Here is a 24,052-nt window from a genome sequence, read left to right on the forward strand (position 1 = left end):
ACACCTACACTCCCATTTTAACTCCTCGCACTTTTTGCTTACACTTAGTCAATAGCTCAGTGCACTAGTGCTTTTCAGCATTACACCAGACCTTCTCCCATTCCTCCTGGAGTTCACTCATCAACTGGTTTCCCGCGGCCCCTCTATCACTGGTTTTCCTTTGTAACTCCGCTTTTTCTAATTCTAACTGTCTTATTAGCTCCTCTTATCTCTGGACTTCCATCTGATATGCCAGAAGCCATATGGCTTTTATTAATCGTCGCTTAGCAAGAGAACCTTCCATCTATTTGCCAGTCTTTTCCACTGGATCCTCACTCCGGTTATCTCCTTAACCAAAGGTTCTAACACCTTAATTTATTTTAGTGATATATCTAGTCACTAATTCTTCCATACTTTTATTGTATTTAGCCATTGTATCAATTACTCAGTCTCTTACTGGCTTGCAAAAATTGTAGGTAATTTTACCTCTTTCTTAATTTCAGAGACCTAGAAGTACAATTGACACAATCTCACGCCAAATCCAACACATTTATTGAGAATTTTAAACAAAGCCTTTTCAATTAAATCATCAGTTACCCCTCAGCTGGTCAAGCTGAGATGACTGTAGGTCACTTAGGAGTGATCTTTGACCAAGATCTTTCTGCTTAGTTCACCAGAACGCTTCCTGTTGATAAGTATAAAAACAAAAAACTGCGGATGCTGGAAATCCAAAACAAAAACAGAAACAGAAATACCTGGAAAAACTCAGCAGGTCTGGTAGTGGTGGAGGAGAGCACAGTTGACGTTTCGAGTCCTCATGACCCTTCAACAGAACTAAGTGAAAATAGGAAAGGGGTGAAATATAAGCTGGTTTAAGGGGCGGGGTGGGGGGGGGTGGGGGTGGTTGTTGGGACAAGCAGTAATAGGTGGAGATAACCAAAAGATGTCACAGACAACAGAACAAAGAGGTGTTGAAGGTGGTGATATTATCTAAAGGAATGTGCTAATTAAGAGTAGAGAGCAGGACAGCTAAGGTACAGATAGCTCTAGTGGGGGTTGGGGAATACTAAAAGGGAGAGATAAACAATGGGTGGAAATACATTTAAAAATAATGGAAATGGGTGGGAAAAGAAAAATCTATATAAATTATTGGAAAAAACAAAAAGGAGAGGGAAGAAACGGAAAGGGGGTGGGGATGGAGGAGAGAGTTCAAGATCTACAATTGTTGAACTCAATATTCAGTCCGGAAGGCTGTAAAGTGCCTAGTTGGAAGATGAGGTGCTGTTCCTCCAGTTTGCGTTGAGCTTCACTGGAACAATGCAGCAAGCCAAGGACAGACATGTGGGCAAGAGAGCAGGGTGGAGTGTTGAAATGGCAAGCAACAGGGAGTTCTGGGTAATGCTTGCGGACAGACCGAAGGTGTTCTGCAAAGTGGTCACCCAGTCTGCGTTTGGTCTCTCCAATGTAGAGGAAACCGCATTGGGAGCAACGAATGCAGTAGACTAAGTTGAGGGAAGTGCAAGTGAAAAGCTGCTTCACTTGAAAGGAGTGTTTGGGCCCTTGGACGGTGAGGAGAGAGGAAGTGAAGGGGCAGGTGTTGCATCTTCTGCGGTCGCATGGGAAGGTGCCGTGGGAGGGGGTTGAGGAGTAGGGGGTGATGGAGGAGTGGGCCAGGGTGTCACGGAGGGAACGATCCCTACGGAATGCCGCCGGGCGGGTGAAGGGAAGATGTGTTTGGTGATGGCATCATGCTGGAGTTGGCGGAAATGGCGGAGGATGATCCTTTGAATGCGGAGGCTGGTGGGGTGATAAATGAGGACAAGGGGGACCCTATCATGTTTCTGGGAGGGAGGAGAAGGCGTGAGGGTGGATGCTCGGGAGATGGGACGGACACGGTTGAGGGCCCTGTCAACCACCGTGGGTGGAAAACCTCAGTTAAGGAAGAAGGAGGACATGTCAGAGGAACTGTTTTTGAAAGTGGCATCATCATCTCAGTTCCTTCGCCTCCGTCACATCTGTTCTGATGATGCCACTTTTTTCAACACTCCACCCTGCTTTCTCCTCATCTTCCGACTAGGCACTTTACAGCCTTCCAGACTAAATATTGAATTCAACAAGTTTAGATCTTGAACTCTCTCCTCCATCCCCACCCCCTTTCCGTTTCTTCCCCCTCCTTTTTGTTTTTTACAATAATTTATATAGATTTTTCTTTTCCCACCTATTTCCATTATTTTTAAATGTATTTCCACCCATTGTTTATCTCTCCCGTTTAGTATTCCCCCACCCCTACTAGAGCTATCTGTCCCTTGGCTGTCCTGCTCTCTACTCTTAATTAGCACATTCCTTTAGATAATATCACCACCTTCAACACCTCCTTGTATCTTTTGTCTGTGACATCTTTTGGTTACCTCCACCCAATACTGGCTGCTTGTCCCAACAAGACCCCCCCACCTCCTAAACCAGCTTATATTTCACCCCTTTCCTATTTTTACTTAGTTCTGTTGAAGGGTCATGAGGACTCGAAACGTCAACTGTGCTCTCCTCCGCCGATGCTGCCAGACCTTCTGAGTTTTTCCAGGTATTTCTGTTTCTGTTTTGGTCCTGTTGATAAGTGTCTTCTGCTTTCTTTCTTGAAAACTGCTACGTGGGACTTTTCAGGGGCTTACATACAGAATATAGTTTATGAAAGAGTTCATACAGAATCCTCTTCTGGATGCGGATTGGTTAGTTGGGTGCATGATTGGCTACTGATTGGTTAGCTTATTTCCAAGTGATCTTTCATTTGCTTAGCCATATAAGGACTTCTTCTTCCCATCCCACTGTGATTACCTGCCTGGTTTCGATCAGCCTCCATTGAGTCCAGCGATTTTGCTGTGATTAACAATTCTATTCAATTCAAATTGTTCTATTCAACAGTATCACTACAATTATCAAGCATTGTTGTAATTAGCAAGTACTGCTACCATCTGGTGTTTCACATAACAAACACTCATAGCCAGACCATTAACCCTTACCTTACAACTAGTTTAAATTGTTAATTTATTAGTGTATTAGTTACAGGTTCCTAATTTTAAATACATATTGCCAAAAGCATATACAAACATACTACAAGTGTTAAAGGCAAAATAGATCACCTTCTTTCCCCTCTGCACTGAATTTCCACTCTCAAAATTTTCTTAACTTCGCACTCTGTTTTCAATACATTCAATTCACATTGTGATCTGTGTTCTTGTGTAGATAAACATTAGTACTCACAAATTAAAGAGATTCAACAATCACAATCACACAGGGCATATTATAAATGAAGCAAAGCAAAAATTCACTTTTCAGGGAGTCATACAAGAAATCTAGGATACAAGTTTTGCTTCAGCACCCCCAATACGCACCAGAAGCACATATCAAAGAACTGCACAAAAGCCAATCGATATTGGAATTGTTTAATTTTGCAATGTGTGGAGAAAAGTAGAAATATTCATCCTTCCTACTTTTGTATGATCAATTTGTTCTGTTCTTGCTTATGACATTGGTAAATAGAGTAATCAATGATAAATGAGCTATGGTTTATCTTTTACCTATTCAGAGTGTCTGTGGTAACTTTTACTTTAGTTTTGACATGGAAAACATTAATGCAGCTGTTACTTACCCATTCAGTAATGCTAAACATTATGCACCTCAGTGTTTTGACCACTTAATTTTAGGAATTTTGCAATTGCAGCATACATGCATGCATTATAAATCACATGCATCACAACTCAACAATGTAAAAGTTTACTGTAATGTCTAGGCTATCAATTTAAAATAATGGTCCATAGCTACAGAAAATATTACAGTCTGTGAAAGTAACTGATCCTTTACATCAAATTAATCCTTTATATCAAATCAAACAAGGTCTTTATATCAAATTAAAATGGTGGAAAATTATACCATTATTTAATATGTTTCAGATGATTAACTTGAAGACCAAGTAAGACAAAATGATTTGTGATCTTCTCTGTTTAATTTTCCAGTTTAGTTACCTCTTTAAAAAGTATGAAAAATTAACAACCTTTTCCTGACAGCTTCACTGCCCTCCTTATCTCTTTACTCAGGCAATAACACAGTTTTTAAAGCTTCAAGTATTCTACTCACCCTGATGAGGTATCGTTGTCTGAACTGAATAGTCCCAAAAAGGCCAAAAATGACTGTGACAATGTGCAAAAAATTGGCCAGGATAGGCGCCCATTGGTAGCCAAGGAAATCAAAGATTTGTCTCTCCAAAGAACATATCTGTTCAAAAAAAAATCAGAAGAACGTCATGAATATGATAACACTGGAGAGGATCTCAACAACTGGCTTTGTGCTATTCAGAAACAGCATCATGTGTATTTCTGCTTTAATCCCTAGTTTTCAATAGATACTTCAAGTAGAAAATACACTATTTTGAGTACATCAGTCATACCAAAAACAAATATTTCACTTGGGAATCTGAAAATTCTTATTTTTTGGATCGTAATTGAAAATGCCTTTCAACTTTAAATATTATTAAAAAGTTAATAAATATAATACCTAACAAAAATTAGTAATATTAATGACTTGGATGACGTGGCAGAGTGATGTGGCAAATTTGCTGATGATACAAAGTTACTGTAAGTGGGAAAGCAAGTTATGAGGAAAGCACAAAGAATCTCCAATCTATAGATAGGTTCAGTGAGTGGGCAAACATTTGGCAGATAAAATATAATGTGGGAAAATATGAACTTATCCACTTTGGTAGGGAGAATATAAAATAAAATATTACATAAATGGAGAGCTGCAGTGCAGAGGTATCTGGATGCCCTTGTACATTAATCACAAAAAACTGGTATTCAGGTACAGCAAGTAATTAGGAAGGCAAATAGAGTGCTTGTCTTCGGTGCAAGGGGGATGCAGTATAAAAGTAGGGGAGTCTTGGTCCAACTGCGCAGGAGATTGGTGAGTTCATACCTAGAGTATTGCATTCAGTTTTGGTTTCCTTTGTTGAAAGAGGGATATACTTGCATTGGAGCCAATTCAGAGAAGGTTCACTAGGTTGATTCCTGGGATGTCTTATGAGGAAAGATTGAATAGTTTGGGCTTATATTCATTGGAGTTTAGAAAAATGAAAGATGATTTTATCGAAACATAAAAGTTTCTGAAGGGGCTTAATAGAGTAGATGCTGAGAGGATGTTTTTCCTCGTGGGGAATCTGGAACTAAGGGCCACTAATCTTTGGAATTCTTCACCCCAGAGAGCACAGAAGGCTGGATCATTGAATATCTTCAAGGCTGATTTTTGATCTATAAGGGAGTCATGGTTATTAGGGGATGGGTAAGAAACTGGAATTGAGACAAAAATCAGATCAGCCATGACCTTATTGAATGGCGGAGCAGGCTCGAGGGGCTGAATGGTCTACTTCTACTCCTCTTTTATATGTTCTTATGTACTAAAATTGTTAATCTTCAAGCATCACATCTTTAATTTCTCATGTGCTGCTAAATCACAAGTGTAATTAAGGTTACCTAAGAGGCAGGTGTAACATGGATTAAGATGCATTTCGTATATTGCCATTCCTGTAATATCATTACTGGATGAATATCTTGGAATTTCTTACATAGCGCCATTGTGGAAGCACCATTCCTGCAAGGACAACAGTGGCTCAAAGAGAAAGCCCAAGACCTCCTTCTCAGGACAGTTAGAGATGAACAATAAACGCAGCTTTGCTATTGTCATTCATATCCATATGAGAGACCATTAGGCTGGGGGAATGTGTTTAATTTTAGTGATTATCACCCAATAAAAGTGGTTGGTAGCAATTGGTAGTTTTAGACCATATCTGAAGTTAACACTCCTATGAAAGCATAGAAACCAGTTCAGAAAATACCAAGTACGTTCTGCATCCAAACTGTAATTGTTAGAAAAAGAAATAGCATCCATTGCATAATGACCACATTAGTTCTGGGCTTGACTAACCTCGAGAGTTCAGATGCTGGACCAGAAAACAAGAATTAACATTTAGTTTCAGATGGAGTCTGATACCCACTAAGGATACAGATGAATAACAAAATGCTGGTTGAAGCCAAGCATGAATTTAAAAATTATTAAGGCTAGTTTTTGCATTTTATACTCAATAATAAGAGCATTTAGACTGCATTTAGAAACAAGAAAAATTGTTATCCCCAAATTTCTGTGTTTTTGCCCATAGTGAAAGTCATAAAATCCAACCATAACATGACTGTCCAATTCACAATGCATTAGTTTTCCAATTGGGTGATTTGAAGCAAACAATGAAATACTTATATTGGCATGAACAAGCCTCATTTAAAATGATTTAAAACAGATCCCATGCTCAATCATTTCAGATCAGGCAAGGTTCCAACCTTAGCATGTACCTGGTCCATATGAACTGGGAACAATAGATGTAGCCACCCTGTCTCCCTCCAGTGGATCTCAGAGCTTTAACTACTGAAGCCCTTGGTCTCAATTGAGACCTTTAATAGGAGGCCCCTTTCTGACATTTCAGAGTCCTTCTGCCGCTTTAATTTCCTCATTAGATCTTTGTACTTCAGCAATGTACAGCAGGACCACAAATATTTCATGTCTGGTACTGGCAATCTCATATTCATAGTGGGAATCCTGATCATGGAAACTCATAGTACATGTCTAATGGCTCCTGCCCAAAATAAGTGGTTGGACGTACCACTCCAGGAAGGCTCTCCCACCCCATACTTCCCACCACCCGAACCCACAGAGGAAATTCCAGACCACACAAACACTCTCATTTGGTTTTTAATGAAATATCCACAGGATTTCTGGTAACTGCAGAATAACATACCAAACTTCTGAACATTAATAGCAGGATCAGGAGAGGATGCCACCATTGAGCTGGATTTTTCAGTAGAAGTAACAGTAAGGCTATCCATGCTCACTGTTACTTATGGAATAAATTGGATTGCAACTTTTGCAACTGCACACGTGCTGTCAAACAGAGATATCAGTCCTCCACAAGCTTTGCTGTAACAGTATGTGATTCTTGGTTAAGACCATTAAGATAGTTGCGATATTACCCACATTTATTAAATGTGAATTTAAACCTCTGCTAGCTTGACTTACAAGTTTATAAAAAAGGTTCTGATTTGTTTGTTGTTAGAGCCAGCTCAGTGGGTTCAAATTGTGTTAATGAAGAAATCTCTGCTAAGTTTGGTGCCTCACTTCATGTAGCATCATTTTGTGTAGAAATAATGTGCTTCGAAATAGATATATGTTGATACGTCTGTATTTTGCTGCTGGGTGTTTGCATGTTTCCTGAGCTTGTTTTCTTCAAGCGTAAGCAGCTAAATACTTAGGCACTATTTGTCTTCTTAAAAAAATTACAAACATTTTGTGATTGGACAATTGTCACTGGATAGTGAGAAGAATAAATTAAGTACCCAATAAAAGTTATCTCAGTGAAAATAGTGATAACCATGCAATTCATTTATCTGAAATTTGTCACATTTTATTACATCATTCATAAATCTTGCATTTTTCGACAGAATCTTCCGGGCCCACCTGGAGCAGCAAGTTTGGTGGTCAGGGGAACTTAATTTGACGGAAAGCCAGAAGTCTGTTTCCTGACGATGGGATGAACTTTTGGAATTAACTTCTTGAAACTTTAAAGGCAGGTCTTTTGTGCGTATTTGCATGTCATGCATGCTCATTAAAAGGCCAGTTTGCCAGAATTAAGTGCCCCCTCCAAATTAAGTTCTCTGCTAGCGACAAATTTGTGCATTCAGATTTGTGATTGCATGTAAGTGGCATGCACCTGGCGAGGTAGGCTTCTTCCTGTGCTTTGAAGTGAGTAGCCATTGCTTTGTCCTTCTTGGAGACTGCTCATAAATATCAGCCTCTTGAATGACATTGGGTACCAGTAGTACAAGCTGTATGGAGGCTGGGCAACAGAGGCAATGGGGAAGGGTGGAGCGAAGGCTGGGCAGGGGAGGCAGGAACAATGGGGAAGGGTGGAGCGGAGGCTCGGCAAGGAAGGCAGAATGAGTGTGGAAGGGTGGAGTGGAGCCTGGGCAAGGGAGGTAGAATCAGTGTGGAAGAGTGGAAAGGAGGCTGGACAAGGGAGGCAGGGCAAGTGGAAGGAAGCCAGACAGTCTGGGCATGTTAGGAAGCTGCCCGGGGAAGGAAGCCAGATTGTCTGGAGCATGTTTAGAAGGGCAAGCATGTCATGGGTGCCTTGGTCCCTTTATAGGGTGGTCTATGGGACTTCTGGGCAATTAGCATTGTAGAGAGATGGGGCTACAGGGTGGGCTCAGTGGCAAAGGTCAGAGTCAGAGGAGGGTGTTGGATCAGGCAAGGTGGGAAATGCTGGGGTCATGGGTGGGTAGTGGATAGTCTCATGGTGGGGAGGGGTTGTTTTGCAGAAAGTCAAGGTATAGCTGGCCTCGAGAACGGGGGTTTCAGGGTTAGGAAGCGGCATGGCACATTAATGGTCATGGGTTCAGGGGGAAGAGTAGGAATATGCACATAACTCACAATAGAGTCCAGGGTAACTGGGGAAGATTGAAGGATTACAGGAGGGAGAGGAATGACAAGGCAGTGATTGTGTAGGATGAAGGGGCAGCTTGGGGGGGTAACAGGGGCAAGGTAAAAGATGCTTGCTATGCTGGCAAACCTCACGTGCACCATGCTGAATCTGTCAAGGTTAGTGCACAGTTCATTAAACCTCTCATGCATTTGATGCGGATGGAGTCTCTTTACGGGTGGGAGGAGTTAGTGTTCCATTTTTTGGGCCGATTAAAGGGGCACCCTATTAATTATTCATCCAATTCATGGAGAACCAGGCTCAGCTGAGTTCTGCTCTCGAGGTTCCAATGTCCAATAAACCAGCATTGCTCCATGACTGAGATAAAAGCAAAATACTGCGGATTCTGGAACTCTGAAAAAGAAACAGAAAATGCTGGAAAAACTCAGCACCCTCTGAAGAAGGGTCATACAGACTCGAAACATTAACTCTGCTTCTCTCTCCACAGATGCTGCCAGACCTGATGAGTTTTTCCAGCATTTTCTGCTTTTATTGCACCATGACTAATGGGATGCATTCCAGCAGGAACCCAACAAGGTCTGGAACTGCTGTATATTGTGTGCTGATTGGCATCTGCTGCTGTCAGGGACAGGGAGGGAGGGAGATGGATGCCTCCAAGGGGCAGGGGTGGTGGACGGCAACAAAGTCCTGACTCCAAACCTCCATCCTCCTGGGTAAATAGTCATGGCTGACAAGGGCTAATGTGGTAAGTCTTTGATGGCAATTAGGCAATGGTCTCTCAAAAGAGTCTTGAGGGTAACGGAGGAAAGCTGAATAGTTTCTGAGGGAGAGATCTCACACATGGCTGTCATTACCCTGGTTAATGCACACTCTCTCCATGCACATTCAGGTATGGGTGTGAGGAAAGCTCATCTGTGGTCCTCCAGGATGTCCGGGGTGGGGTGGGGAGTCCATGTCTCGGTGGATGTCAGGCACAAGGCTTGATCAGCATTGGCTTAAAGGCTCAGAGATGGAGGTGAATCTACAAAGATGATGCTGACTAGATGGATCACTGCAATTTGTTCATAGGTCCACTCAGGCCTAGATGATGCAGGTTCCAGGCAGCCTTGCCTTTCTACTGGCTCTGGTCCAGATGAGGTGGAACCGGTGCAGATTAATCCAGAGCCAGAAGGAGCAATAGCCAGAACAGCAAGAGGCAGCAGAGCCTCAAGAAGTTCAGGATGCTGGTAACCAGGGGTCAGTGCGGCAGTGAGCATGGCCCAAACTCAGGTATATCACAGGCACTGCGGCTATCTACAGATAAACTAAAGACAATTCAGCAGACACCTAAGGATGTCCCAGATTGTGGCTGCAGACAGCTGATCCATGAAGACCTGTGTCCACAAGGACTTATAGGCAATCACATGCCAGTGGCATTAAGGTTTAGAAGGCCCTAAACTTCTTTGGCAATGGCTCCTTCTAGGGCTCCACTGGGGACCTGTGCGGTATTTCCCAGTCAGCGGCGCACAAATACATCCATGAGGTGACAGATGCTTTTCAGGAGAGTCCACCAACTTATCAAAGTCTGTTTGGAACTTGAGAGACAGGCAGCCAGAGCATTTGATTTTGCAGCAAATGCAGGATTCCCACATGTGCAAGGGGCTTTTAACTGCACACATGGCATTGAAAGCTCCCTGGCATCAGTCAGTCATATTCATCAATAGGTAAATTTTCCACTCTTTGAACCTGCAGCTGATATGTAATCACACCAGACAAATCTGCATGTCTGTGCTTGGTTCCCAGGGAGTTCTCACAATGTCTACATTCTGAACCACTCCGAGGTGCTGCAGGTTTTTGAGGGACCTTGACAATTGCAGCGCTGGCTCCTTGGGGACAACAGATATCCCCAGAAGACCAGGCTGATAATGTCAGTTCACCGCCTGCAGAGTGCTGCTGAGGAGAGGTACAATGCTGCATGTGCCTCCACAAGGTCCACCATTGAACAGACGATAGGCCTCCTAAAGATGAGGTTTTGATGTTTGGACCACTGACGTGGGGCACACCAATATTCTCCTCAAAGAGTGTTCTGGATCATCACTGTCTGCTGTGCCCCTGATAGCCTTGCACAAAGTGGAGGTATGTCCCTGCAGAGAGAGACATGGAGGACCGAGATGTCTCCTTTGACGATGAGGACGGTGAAGGAGACGCTGGATATTGCAGAGGCCATTGCAAGGGTACGATGCAGCAGACAGGCCCGTGACAATTTAACAACTAAAGATTGCAGACAGAGTAAGTTGCCAGTACTTAAATTTTATTATTTTATTTTTAGTCCTCTGCTGGCTGGTAGGCGCAGATCGTTATTTGTAAAACGCATTATAACTTACTCTCATGCACTTTGATTTATAACAGCAGAATTATTTTGCACTATTTAACGTCGACCCTGCTGGTGGCGTGATCCTTTGCATGTACCAAACTGTGCTGGTCTACAGATCCCTTGCAACAAATGCGCACATCAGAACCTGCACAGCACTCTGCTCTCCCCAACTTCAGGAACCAGTAAGCAGAAATGAAATTTTTCCAATGTCCTCACAAAGTCTGTATGTTTGGCACATTGAAAGCAACATGATCTCTTATCTTGGCAGGGATGCACTCATGTCACCCTTACACCTGCTCCCAATGGGAAATGGATCTTGCAGAGTGCGCTTTCAGGTGGAACCAGAAACATGGATGCACAGGGAAGATCTGCATGAGTAGACCATTTGTCCCTCGAGAATGCTCCTTCATGCACCTTGATCAGAAAAATTATTGTAACTTGTCCCCAATCGCCAATCACCCTCAGTAACCTCATGTCCCTTGACATCTTTATAATCCTGAAAAGTATTGTATTAACTTTGGAGTCCACTCAATGACAGTGCCTCAATTGCACTATGGGGTGTGGAGATCCAACCACTCACAACCCTCCAATTTCAGAGAGTCCAACACATCTCAGTCCTGGATAGCCTTAGTGTTACTACAAGACTATGTACATTAATTCTGGACATGCCAGCCAAGTTAAACATCTTTCCTGCATGGATGCTGCAGAGTCCCATAGTAGCTCTTCATGCTTCACGTAGCCTCTCAGCCCTCCGCACAGTCCAGCAGACAAGCCCATTCTATTCGCTCTCACCTCGGGATAATACTCCAGTCCTTTAATGATTTCTGGTGCACTTTGGTTGCAATCTCTTTATGCAAGGTCTATTTTCTACCTTTGATATGGAGACAAGCACACAAAATAGTTCTCCATGTGAGGTCTCACAAAGGATGCAGTCAATTGAACACACACCTCTTTAATCATTACTCAGTCCCTCTTGCATTCAAGATGAACTTGCCTGTTGCCTCCTTAAGATTTGCAGCCTTTACCTGCATGTTAGCTTAATATTACATTTGAACAAGAACAGCCAGGAATGATTGGATGTGCATACATCATCTTTTCCCTAATATCTAGGGAAGCCTCTGATTTTCAATTGGTCAGACCACAGTGGAGAGCTTCACTCTTTTAATCCTCACACTACATCTACAGTGTTCCTTGCCACTCATATAGCCCGTTTAACTTTCCTTGAGAACTCTTGGCATCCGCCTCACATTAGGGAAAAAGCAGCAGGAGATGCAATGAATTTGCTGCACACTCTGCGCAGACATCATTTTCAGAGCACAGAACCTGGTGAGCTGCTAGTAATGGATTGTATGATGAGTGTCAAGGCTGCACACTCACAAATGATGGCCAGTGCTTAAGCATCCTTGTGTCTGAATGTTCAGTATTCACAATGTTGATAATTTGAGAGAAGAGACTCTATCGGAGGAAATTATCGGACTCTGATGGGGGACCACATTCTACGCCCTTAAATGCCCTCAACCATTGAAGCAACCAGCAGCAAGGTAAGAATCCAGGAAACTTCCAAACAGTGCAAATGAACAGGTATTTACAAATGCCAAAACAATATACAATGGTTGTACAGCATGCCACCTATGTGTACTTCAAAACTTCTCTTTCTTTTTCTACCGCTATGGCTAAGTGCAGCCCTACAATCACAGCTGAGGTGGAGGCAGTCTGCTGACTGCTATTCCCTATTGACTGTGATGACTTTGGTGGGCATCCTCTGGTGGCCCGAGGCCTAGAGGTCCTGCTAAGGGTGTCCTGCACAGGTGCAGGTGCACCCTCCTTGGCCTGACCTGGCAAAATTGATAACTGATGTTTCTCCATCTGTTTCCTAAATAAATGTATCAGCAAGAATTCTTCAATCTTCAATCTGAATAACAGACAGACCATTAGTTGCCTTCTTCATACAGGTCTCAGATACCCTGTCGACTTGGACTTTTAACTCTCTAATTACTGCAAGTTGCGGCGCAAAAACCCACAGGAATTTGTGGACAAATGAATTGTAATGTACAGCTAGCACCGCTTGTTTGCAGCCAAGCACAAAATTCAGGCCGTTATATTAATAGATTCAATATTTTTTATATTATCAGCAACATGTTTAGCTCTGTATTCTTCTAACTTGTACAATATTCAAAGATTATTTATTCATGTGTGCCATTAAAATATTAGTAGAAGCTGTTACTGAAATTTGGAAGCTGAACTTGATAATTTTGCAATGTTTATCTTTCACCTGATTAATGCAGCAAAGCAGTAATATCAATATTGTAGTGTTTCCTAATGAACCAGTAAGTAGTCCATGGTTTCAGAGCTGTTAAATATGCTTTCATGTACTATCTTTCACTCACACATATCTAAGGTCAAAGCTAGCCAAGTAATTGTGTACTGTGTAAGAGCTAGTTTTTGGCATTTATGCTAATTGTTCTTATTGAGCAGATGCCTGCACTGTTGAACTGCCTCCACCCTAGTGAATAATAAATTAAAGAACCATTCCTCTGTTACATTGTTGTAATCCTGGATCAAGGTTTTCACATTATGGTGTTTGTTATTTGCATTTGGCATAATGAACAAAGTTAAATTTCTATAAAAGAATGAATAACATATTATATACACTGCATGTCTGTCATTTTCACAAACTGCTCACGAAAAGGCTAATTTCAAGAGAGATTAGTTTGTTTGTTTGTTCATCAATTTGTAAACTAAGCAAGATTTGCAGTAATTTGATGAATTAAAACCATTCTAAATTAAGGATAAAAAGCAAAATAGATTGTTACATACAGTATGATTTTGTACCTGAAATAAATAATACATAAAATCTCAACAGAATTGAATTACAACACACAACATAATGTAGGTAATTTCCAAAGAATTAGAAAGTAAATCTGTTGTTCTCACTGTACCTGCCTAATGTTACATTTTCTATAATTAATGGTCTTACTCCCATGTCTTAATCTGCTTATAGCAAACAGAAGGCAAAATTGATAACTGATGTTTCTCCATCTGTTTCCTAAATAAATGTTGTCTACTAAAGAGGACTGGTTCCAGGCACACTATTGGGACTCATTTATCAACACACAATTCACCCACGTGTTTTTAACCCAATATGTATTAAAATAAGAATGTTGTGAATAACATGAAGTCTCTGTGATATATCTCTATCTTTGTCTGTTACCTGGACACAAGCAACAGCAGAGATGATTAACTTGGAACCTTTTCTGCATCTTAATACTATGAGTGTATTAGGTAAATCATCAGCTTTGTCACAAAAGCAGCAAATCTTCAGCAGGACAGGATTTCTTTCAATCCATAGCTACACCATGCTCCCTGCTAATTCCACAGAATCATGTTCTATTATTTGGGCAGGCACTTGGGCAGTTTATGCTGTCTTGGATTGCCCATTTTAAGTACAGGAGGGGAGATTTTTGTAATTTACTGCTGTGTAGTGTGGCTGGTGATGCCAGCTGAAGATCTGTAATAACTTTTGCTGCTTCTTGAATTTGCATTTTTGACCAATAAAAATAAATCCTACAATTTTAACTTGTCATAGCACATAGAAACACTGGACTCTAGGAATGCACTAGAATTTCTTGTGCACTGAGTTACTAAGATAAAAGCGGAGAAATGTTATTTGCACCTCAGCTATCAGGAACAAAAGTATCTGTGACAGTCAAGTTATTGAGAATACGGCCAAGCAAGCTATTTTGTCATATTGATTCCCTCACCTCTTGACAGACCAAGTCTGACAACTTTATGGATTTGACCAATTCAGACAGTGGTGATACTACATGGCACTCTTCATGCTAAACACTAGAGTTGCCCATCCAGAACATATTCTGTGTCCTTGCTTCTCTCAGTGATTTCTCCAAATAGTGCTCAACATAGAGGGATACTGATTCAACAATTGAAGGGGCTGGCAGGTTATAATCATCAGACATTTGCCTTGGCTTTTTTTTAATCAGAAGAAATCATACTTCATGGGGTTTGGAGTCAATATTACGACTCCGAGAACTACTCTCATCACGGTTCCCAGTAGAAAAGGGTACATATAGTGATGGTGATGGAGAAGTCAGGATGTTGGCTAGCTGGTATGATTCTGCAATACAATTATGTAAGGTTTTTATTTTACAATTCTGTGGGACAGTTACATACATAGGCACAGAAACAGACCATTCATTCATAGTCATAGCGTCATAGAGTTATGCAGCATGGAAAGAGGCCCTTCAGCCCATCATGTCTATGACAGTCATTAAGCCCCTATCTGCTCTAATCCCATTTTCCAGCACTTGGCCCTTAGCTTTGTATGCTATGGCGTTTCAAATGTTCATCTAAATACTTCTTAAATTTTGTGAGGGTTCCCGCCTCTAACACCCTTTCAGCCTCTGAGTTCCAGATACCCCCCACCCTCTGGGTGAAATTTTTTTTTCTCAAATTCCCTCTACAGTTCCTGCCCCTTAACTTAAATCTATTCCTCCTGGTTATTGACCACTCCACTAAGGAGAAAAGTTTCTCCCTATCTAAGCCCTTCATAATTTTGTACGCCTCAATCATGTCCCCCCATCAGCCTTCTCTGCTCTAAGGAAAACAACCCCGGCCTTTTCAATCTCTCTTCATAGCTCCATCATAACCTCTGTGCTCTCATATTCTATACCTTGACTAATAAAGGCAAGTATCCCATGTGCTTTCTTAACTACCTTATCTACTTGTCCTGCTGCCTTCAAGGATCTATGCACATGTACACCAAGGTCCCTCTGATCTTCTGTGCTTCCGAGGCTCCTGCCATTCATCATGTACTCCCTTGCCTTGTTAGTCCTCCCAAAATGCACCACCTCACACTTTTCAGGATTAAATTCGATTTACCGCTGTTCTGCCCATCTGACCAGCTCTTCTATATCGTCCTGTAGTCTAAGGCTTTCCTCCTCACTATTTACCACACCACCAATTTGCGTGTCATCTACAAACTTAATGATCATACCTTCTACATTCATGTCTAGATCATTAATGTACACTACAAACAGGAAAGGACCCAGCACCAAACCCTGCCGTATGTCACTGGACACAGGCTTCCAGTCACAAAAACAGCCTTCGACCATCACCCGCTGCCTTCTGCCACTAAGCCAATTTTGGAGCCAATCTACCAAATTGCCCTGGATCCCATGGGCTCTTACCTTCTTTACCAGTCTTCCATGTGAGACCTTGTCAAAAGCCTTACTGAAGTCCATGTAGACTATATCAACTGCACTACCCTCATCTACACACCTAGTCACCTCCTTGAAAAATTCAATGAAATTTTTTAGACATGATCTCCCCCTGACAAAGCCATGCTGGCTATCCTTAATTAATCCTTGCCTCTCCAAGTGGAGATTAATCCTATCCCTCAGATTTTTTTCCAAAAGTTTCCCTACCACTGATGTTAGACTCACTGGCCTATAGCTCTCTGATTTATCCCTACCACCCTTCTTGAATAATGGTACCACACTAGCCATCATCCAGTCCTCTGGCACCTCTCCTGTGGCCAGAGAGAATTTGAAAATTAATGTCAGGGCCCCTGCAATCTCCTCCCTTGCTTCCCACAGCAGCCTGGGATACATCTCATCTGGACCTGGGGATTTATCCACTCTTAAGCCTGTTAAAACCGTTAATACTTCCTCCCTCTCAACGCTAATTTGTTCAAGTATATCACAGTTCCCCTTCCTGATTTCTATACCTACATCGTCCTTCTCTATAGTGAATACAGATACAAAGTACTCATTTAAAACCTCACCTGCATCTTCCCACTCCCCACACAGATTACCACTTTGGTCCCAAAAGGGCCCTACTGTTTCCCTGGTTACCCTCTTGCCCCTAATATACTAAAAAACGCCTTTGGATTTTCCTTTATTTTACCTGCCAGTGTTTTTTCATGCCCCCTCTTCAATCTTCCAATTTCTTTTTTAAGTAACTCCCTGCACTTGCTATACTCCTGCAGGGCTTCCAGTCTTTTGAGCCCTCAGAATCTACCATAAGCTTCCCTTTTTTCCCTTATCCAATCCTGTATATCCCTCGACACCCAGGGTTTTCTGGACTTGTTGGTCCCACCTTTCAACTTTACGGGAACATGTTGGCCCTGAACTCTCACTATTTCCTTTTTGAATGACTCCCACTGCTCTGATGTAGATTTTCCTACAAGTAGCTGTTCCCAGTCCACCTTGGTCAGATCCTGTCTTATCATATTAAAATCAGCCTTCCCCCAATTCAGAACCTTTATCTCTGGTCCAACTTTGCCCTTTTCCATAACTAGCTTAAACCTTAATGAGGTATGGTCACTATCACCAAAATACAACCCCACTGACACTTCTACCACTTGCCCGGCTTCATTTCCTAAAAGTAGGTCCAGCGCCACCCCCTTTCATGTAGGACTTTCTATGTGCCGGCTTAAAAAACTCTCTTGAATACATTTTAAGAATTCCACCCCCTCTAAGCCTTCCACTCTTTGTCTATCCCAGTTAATATTGGAGAAGTTGAAATCCCCTACTATTATCACCCTATTATTTTTACACTTCTCTGAGATTTGCCTACATATCTGCCCTTCTATCTCTCCCTGACTGTTTGGTGGTCTACAGTACACTCTACACTCTGAGTAGTGTGATTGCCCTCTTTTTGTGTTTAAGTTCTACCCACATGACCTAATTTGAGGAACCTTCTAAGATATCATCCCTACTTATTGCAATAATTGACTCCTTGATCAATATTGCAACACCACCTCCTCAATTACACTCCACCTCCCACCCCGCCCCCATCCCCGCCATCTTGTCTGAAGATTTTATACCCCGGAATATTGAGCTGCCAGTCCTGCCCCTCCCTCAACCATGTCTCTGAGCTGGCATTTATGCTCCACTGGAGCCTCCCCCCATCTTTCCTCATCTAAATCTATCATCGTAACCACATATTCCCTTCTCCCTCATATGCTTGTCTAGCTTCCCCTTATTTACATCTATACTATTCACTTCAACCATTCCCTGTGGTAGCGAGTTCCATATTCCTACCGCTCTTTAGGTAAAGAAGTTTCTGAATTCTCTATTGGATTTCTTGGTAACTATCTTATATTAATAGTCTCTGGTTATCACTCTTCCCCACAAGAGGAATCATTCTTTCTGGTTGGAATTTTCCGGCCCTGTTGGTGGCGGGCATCATGGCGGGTAGGGGGGACAATATGGCGAGAAGGTCAAAAATCGGTTTCACGATGACGTGAACCTAATTTCAATACTTTAGCATCTCATTATAAGCCCTGTTCACCTGAATCATTCTCTCATGCTGGATCATCCAGGCATGTTGGCATAATTCCACTATACATAAGCGACGTGCACTTGGCCAGCTGCACTTAGCTCAGGACTTCGAGGTTTGTTTGCCTACCTTGCTTTGGGCTGCAATCGTGGTCATCAGCGCCAGGCTTCGCAGACAGCACCAGATCACTTTTAGAGGGGTTCACGGGTAGGTCCCTACGTACCAGACCAGCCATAAGGCAGGGATGGCTTTTCAACAGCTGCAGGGCTAGGGCTTGCTTGGGGATGGGGGGAAAGTGGCCTCAACAAAGGAAGAGGCTGCAGGGCGAGTACTATACTGAGGATGGGGGGGGTGTCCCAGGGTGTCTGTGGGGGCACATGTTGTTCTGTGCAAGTGGCCTCAAGATGGTGAGGGCTGAGGTCCAGGGGAGGTGAGCCCAGATGGAGATGTGAGGGTGTGTGTGAGAGATTGAGTGATGGTGTCCTTTGAACTGCCAGTGAGTGAGATGCCAGTGAATGTGTGATGGCCTTGTGAGTGTGTGAGTTTACAGTGATGAGATGGTTGCCTTACACTGGCAGCACAGATGAGAGATCCTTCATCCATTTTCTGCACTGGATGCCCAGCCTCTAGTGCGCACACTGTCACTGACCACCTCTGCCACCGCCTCCCAAGCTGGAGAGGTGAGCCTGATGGGCCTCCTGCAGCCAGAACAGGGGTAGAGGACATCACGGCGGGCCTCCATGGTATCCAGAATGTACCCCAGGGATGCATCACTAAATCGAGGGATTGCGCTCTTCTTGCCTTTTGGGGCCATATCTTCACTGGAGCAGTCCTGGGCTGCATGCATTGAGGAGTATGCACACGACTGCTGTTTAAATATGGCGCTCTGCATGAGGAAGCAACGAGGTAATGGTGTGGCGGGCAAATTGCAGGCCGCCCACCAGCGAGATGGTGTGTTTCCTGTGACTGCATCATCAATGAGGCGGAAATGGGACTATATGGCACAAAAACCCGCCATTGCGGCCGACGGGTAAAATGACTTTTTTCCTGCCCACTACTGTACTTTGTGCAAATTTGGGACCACTCCGTCCTCTGTATCCACTCTATCAAAACCTTTTATAGTTTTAACAACCTCTATTAGGTCATCTCGCAGCTTCCTTTTTTCAAGAGAGAAGAGACCCAGTCTGTCAATTCTTTCCTGATCTGTATACCCACGCAAATCTGGTATCATCCTTGTGTGTCTTCTTTGCTCTTTCCCCAGTCCCTCTAAATTCTTTTTATAATATGGCAACCAGAACCGCACTCAGTACTCTTAAGTGTGGTCTAACCACATTTCAATACAGGTTTAGCATAACTTCCCTACTTTTCAATTCTGTTCCCCCAGTAATAAAGTTCAGTGTTTCATTTTTTTTATTTTAAATGTCCTTGCTAACCTGTGGCACAACTTTTAGTGATTGATGTATTTGTATTCTGAGATCCCTTTGTTCCTCTACACCACCTAGACTTGCACTTTCTAAGTAATAAGTAACCTCCCTATACTTCCTAGCAAAATAAACTACCTCACATTTATGACTATTGAACTTCATTTGTAAATTATTATCCCATTCTGCAAGTTTATTAACGTCCACCTATAATTTGGTGCAGTCCTGACTATCTTCCCCAATTTGGTGTCACCTGCAAATTTTGAAATTATGGGGCAGAATTTTATGTTCTGGCGTCAGCATGGACTCATGCAATATTTGGCATGGCGGGCGCATGCAAAAAACCGGAAGCACGCCTACCGACAATTAAGTGGGCAATTAAACCCATTAACAGCGCAATTGTCTGCGTTTTTTCGTGGCCCGTCCAACCTTACGGTTGGCTGACAGGTGTGCCAACCAGGCGGCCTTTACATTTTTCATCAAACCTCATCCAAGGGCGGGATGAAATTTCCGTTAGGAAATAAAATAAAAATTAATATCTGTGGACAGCATTGTTATGACGTATGCTTTCAGTTGCTTGACTGCAATGCATGGACCTTTTTGTTTATAGCTTTTTACAGCTTTATTTTATCATTTTCCGGTCTGCAACTCCCTGAGGCAGCTGTCTGCTTTCAGGGAGCTCTTCGCGCGCTCACCCATGCTCATGGTGACATCGTCGCCCGCCCTCACCGGCAGCACTGAGCTTTTCAGCGTGTGTTTCACACTGGCTGGCTGTTAATTGGCCAGCCAGTGTGAAATCACGGTCAAGGGCCGATCGTGGTTGTAGGTCCGTTTCCCGGCCACTCTCGGGCCCGCTGATCGCACGCGTCCGACGACCTAAAAATTCAGACCTATAGACTTTTACAGCACCCGCCAACCACCACCCCCCCACCCCCCACCACCACCACCACCACCACCACCACCACCCAGGGAGCAAGCTGGCAGGCAGACGGTGAGGAGAGATATGGGATGTAGAATCAAATGGGATTGGTGAGCACACCGTGCCCATTGCCTACCCGCCTCTGTTGTAATTTTACCAGCAACGTGGGGAGATGTCGGGCAGCACATCCATCCCTGGTCCAATTGAGGCCTTTAAGTGGCCACTTAAGCACCTCCACCCACCAACACTGATGTTATATCATGTCATGCGGCAGGACCCTCCTGATCAAGTGCTCATGAAAGGCCCACTAATGGAAAGGGCCTCCCAAGTCAACCACCCTCTCCACCCTCCTAATCGTTTCCGCAGCCCCCGCCCCCCCACCCTTGCCAGAGCCTACCTGACTGGCCCCAGCAAGGTTGTCGACTTACCTTGTACTCTGGCCTTCATTGCTGCTCCTGGTTGGGGACTAACTGCAGTCTCAGAAATATCTAGTGCTCCCAGTAACACTGCTGGGGCTGAAGACCTGCCAGCCATCTGCGTGTCTGGCAGCTCCTAAAGTTGAGACATCCTGCTTCAAGGGGGCAGAGCCATGACTTCAGGCCACCAATTGCCTGATGACTGCAAAATCCAATCGTGGCTTCCAGGGCTGTCGGAGGAGGGCTCACCTTTGACTTTGCAGCTGGTGGGCAAGGTCACTGCTTCTGCATTAATTTCCAGACTGTTTTTTTTTATTTCAAAGCCAAAATTGTTCATGTAAATTGTGAACAGTAATGATCCCAGCACTGATCCTTGTGGCACACAACTTCCCACCTTCTGCCACTCTGAATAACAATCCTTTAATCCCACCCTGTGCTTTCTGTCTTGAAGCCAGCTGGCAATACATTCTGCCAACTTGGGGCAAAATTTTCACTGAGGGCTTCTGAACTCTACAATCAGGTTAAAAAGGGGGGCTTAACTAAGAACTGTTAGACTCAGCTTAACGTCTTGTCCGAAAGATGGCACCTCTGACAATGCAGTATTCCCTCAGTACTGCACTGAAGTACCAACCTTGATTTTTGTGCTCGAGTCCCGGAGCGGGACCTGAACCTACAACCGTCTGACTCAGAGGTGCAAGTACTAATGATGAGTTATGGCTGTAATGTGAGGGATGCCAAAGTGTGGGACTTTTGGAAAATTGGGGTTGATTTCATTGGTACTACAATCAGATGTATAGATTATGGACAACCCAGCAAGAAAGGGAATGACTGTTGACTCTGTAACTCAGTCTACCAAAGTGAAAGGGGGAAGTGCTGCATTTTGATCCTTGGGTATCAGAGCATATTTTAGTGTATAAGGCAGTCACTCAGCAGTGTAGCAGTTAATAAAGCATCGTTGAGAATACATAAAGCAGGGGGCCTGCACAAACCATGGTTCAATCCTGAACCTTCTTGACTTATTGAATCATTTACAAAATTGTCATTCAGATTTTCTGCAATAACAGTTTTCTCTGATGACAAATGGTTAGACACTACCTCCATTAACACAAATAATATTTAAAATGGGAGACAATGGAAACAGTCCGACATATAGGAACCCTCAGTACATTCACACCTCTTTACAACAGCAGGGACTGTAGTCTTCCTTAATTCCTTTCTCCAGCTGAAGCAAGTTCACTTTCATCAAGGATACTGCTGATGTCGCAAATTGTTGGTGATGTCAATATCAAATGATCGGATGATTGTAGGGTTGGCACTGAAAGTCAGGAAGAGCCTATAAACATCTTGTCACTGACTTACAGAAAACATTGGAGCAAAACATGAATGAAAATGCTTCAAAGTTGATGGAATTGCAGCAGTGATGTGTGCAGGGAAGTAATGGCAAGATGTAACCATCTTGGAGTGGTCTAATCACCTATTAGCAAACCAGGTCATTTAGGGCCTTCCAGTTCAGCAAAGTTGAGCACATATGCGCCCACTGTTCCTCAAAGACAGAATATTCTGGAATTGCAATTTATCGCAATACACACGCATAAGGATATAATCATTCATACGTGTATATTAGGCTTGCAAAACCTCTTCCCTGACATTAAAACATATTTCAGCCTCTGCATCATACATCCCAGTAATTTCCAAGAGCATTCATTAGGTATCTCAATCCTGACAATTTTTATTATTCCTTCCTGGGATATGGGCATCACTGGCAAGGCCAGCATTTATTGCCCATCTCTAATTGCCCTTGAACTGATTTTTAGAGGCCAATCACATTGATTCTTAACTGCCATCTAAAAAACAGTTCAAGGGCAACAAATGCTGGTCTTGCCAACAATGCCTACGTCCCATAAAATAATTTAAAAATGGTCAGCATTGAGATATCTAATGCAACTAGACTTTTTGACATATATGTCCCAGTATTTCTAATTCATTTAAAAAATATAACTATATTCTATATAAGCTAGGGAAGGGAATACCATCTCCTGTTTAATTATACCATTTTCTGAGAAGCTTGTCTGCACCTAGAGGAAGGAGCAGAGACATGGAACATTGAGATAAATAAGAAGGAAAAAGGTCGGCAGGGGGGAGGTGGAGGGTGGGTGGTTGGTGGTAAAAACCATCTTCTGACACATTTAGATTTTACTTTGTCCTAGAAACCAGAGATTTAGTTTGACCTTCAGTAAAAAGTTCAGGACAGAATTTCATCCACAGGCATTTTTCTTCCTAATTGTACAGAGTATTCATCCAGTAACTGATATCACTGAATACTGAGCAGTGTATAGCCCTTTGCACTAAATTATATTATATTCCCCACTCTTCGATGTTCTCTCTTCCTGTTTTACAGGTGCTAACTCATACTGGAGTTTGGTTCCATAGGCACTGGCAGGTCTCCAGTATCCTGACCAAATGATTAGTCTTCATAATCAAGTAATCAGTGGGTGCGAATAGATTAGGCATCTGAGAGGTTTGCATGGCTGGTCTTGAGCCCAGTCTTCACTTGACATCTACGCTCGCACAACTACAGCTACCAAGAATTGAACCCCAGATGATTTCTTTTCACCACCTTTCACCAAGGGGGTCAATGGTTTCAAACCTACCACACCACCCACTGCTTGGGTCAGCTAAGGAAAGCAGGCAGCGCATTTACTCACCAACCTGCCAGGGTTCCCATTAAATCTAATTTTAAAATGATTTAAGTTAGAGCACAAGGTCACTGCAATGAATTAATGAGCTGCAATCCTCCTCAAATACAGAATAAGAAAAGAATAATGGCATTGGCCACAGTTATGTCTCTCTGTAGGGTGAATGGCATCCAGAGAGACTATAAATAAATCTTTGTAATCTTACTTCTTAATACCATCAGTTAAGATAAAAATAGGATAAGAATTAATTAATAAATAGTTATTGAATCTGTTATGATCTTTGTTCTCTCAATATCAGGACAGAATGTTTACACAGAAGTGTGTGACTGACACAGTAAACAATGTAACCACGGAGATCTCTGTCAACATTTAAATAAATGGTTTATTGATGTACGAGTAGTGTTGTAGACACCAATAGCTCAAACCGCACATAATTTATAGT

At 42.8% G+C, this 24,052-nt stretch overlaps 1 protein-coding gene across 1 annotated transcript in view; it reads right to left on the bottom strand.

The window, feature by feature from the left end:
• nkain2 (sodium/potassium transporting ATPase interacting 2) overlaps window positions 1-4,239 on the bottom strand; it is a 468,973-nt gene extending 464,734 nt beyond the window's left edge. Inside the window, exon 1 of the mRNA XM_078542174.1 lies at window positions 4,108-4,239. The gene's annotated coding sequence lies outside the window, so the exon portion shown is untranslated. The remainder of the gene's footprint in view (window positions 1-4,107) is intronic.
• Between the last annotated feature and the right edge of the window lie 19,813 nt (window positions 4,240-24,052).

Source organism: Cetorhinus maximus, chromosome 5 (assembly GCF_964194155.1).
Source record: "Cetorhinus maximus chromosome 5, sCetMax3.hap1.1, whole genome shotgun sequence".
Classification (NCBI taxonomy): Eukaryota; Metazoa; Chordata; class Chondrichthyes; order Lamniformes; family Cetorhinidae; genus Cetorhinus; species Cetorhinus maximus.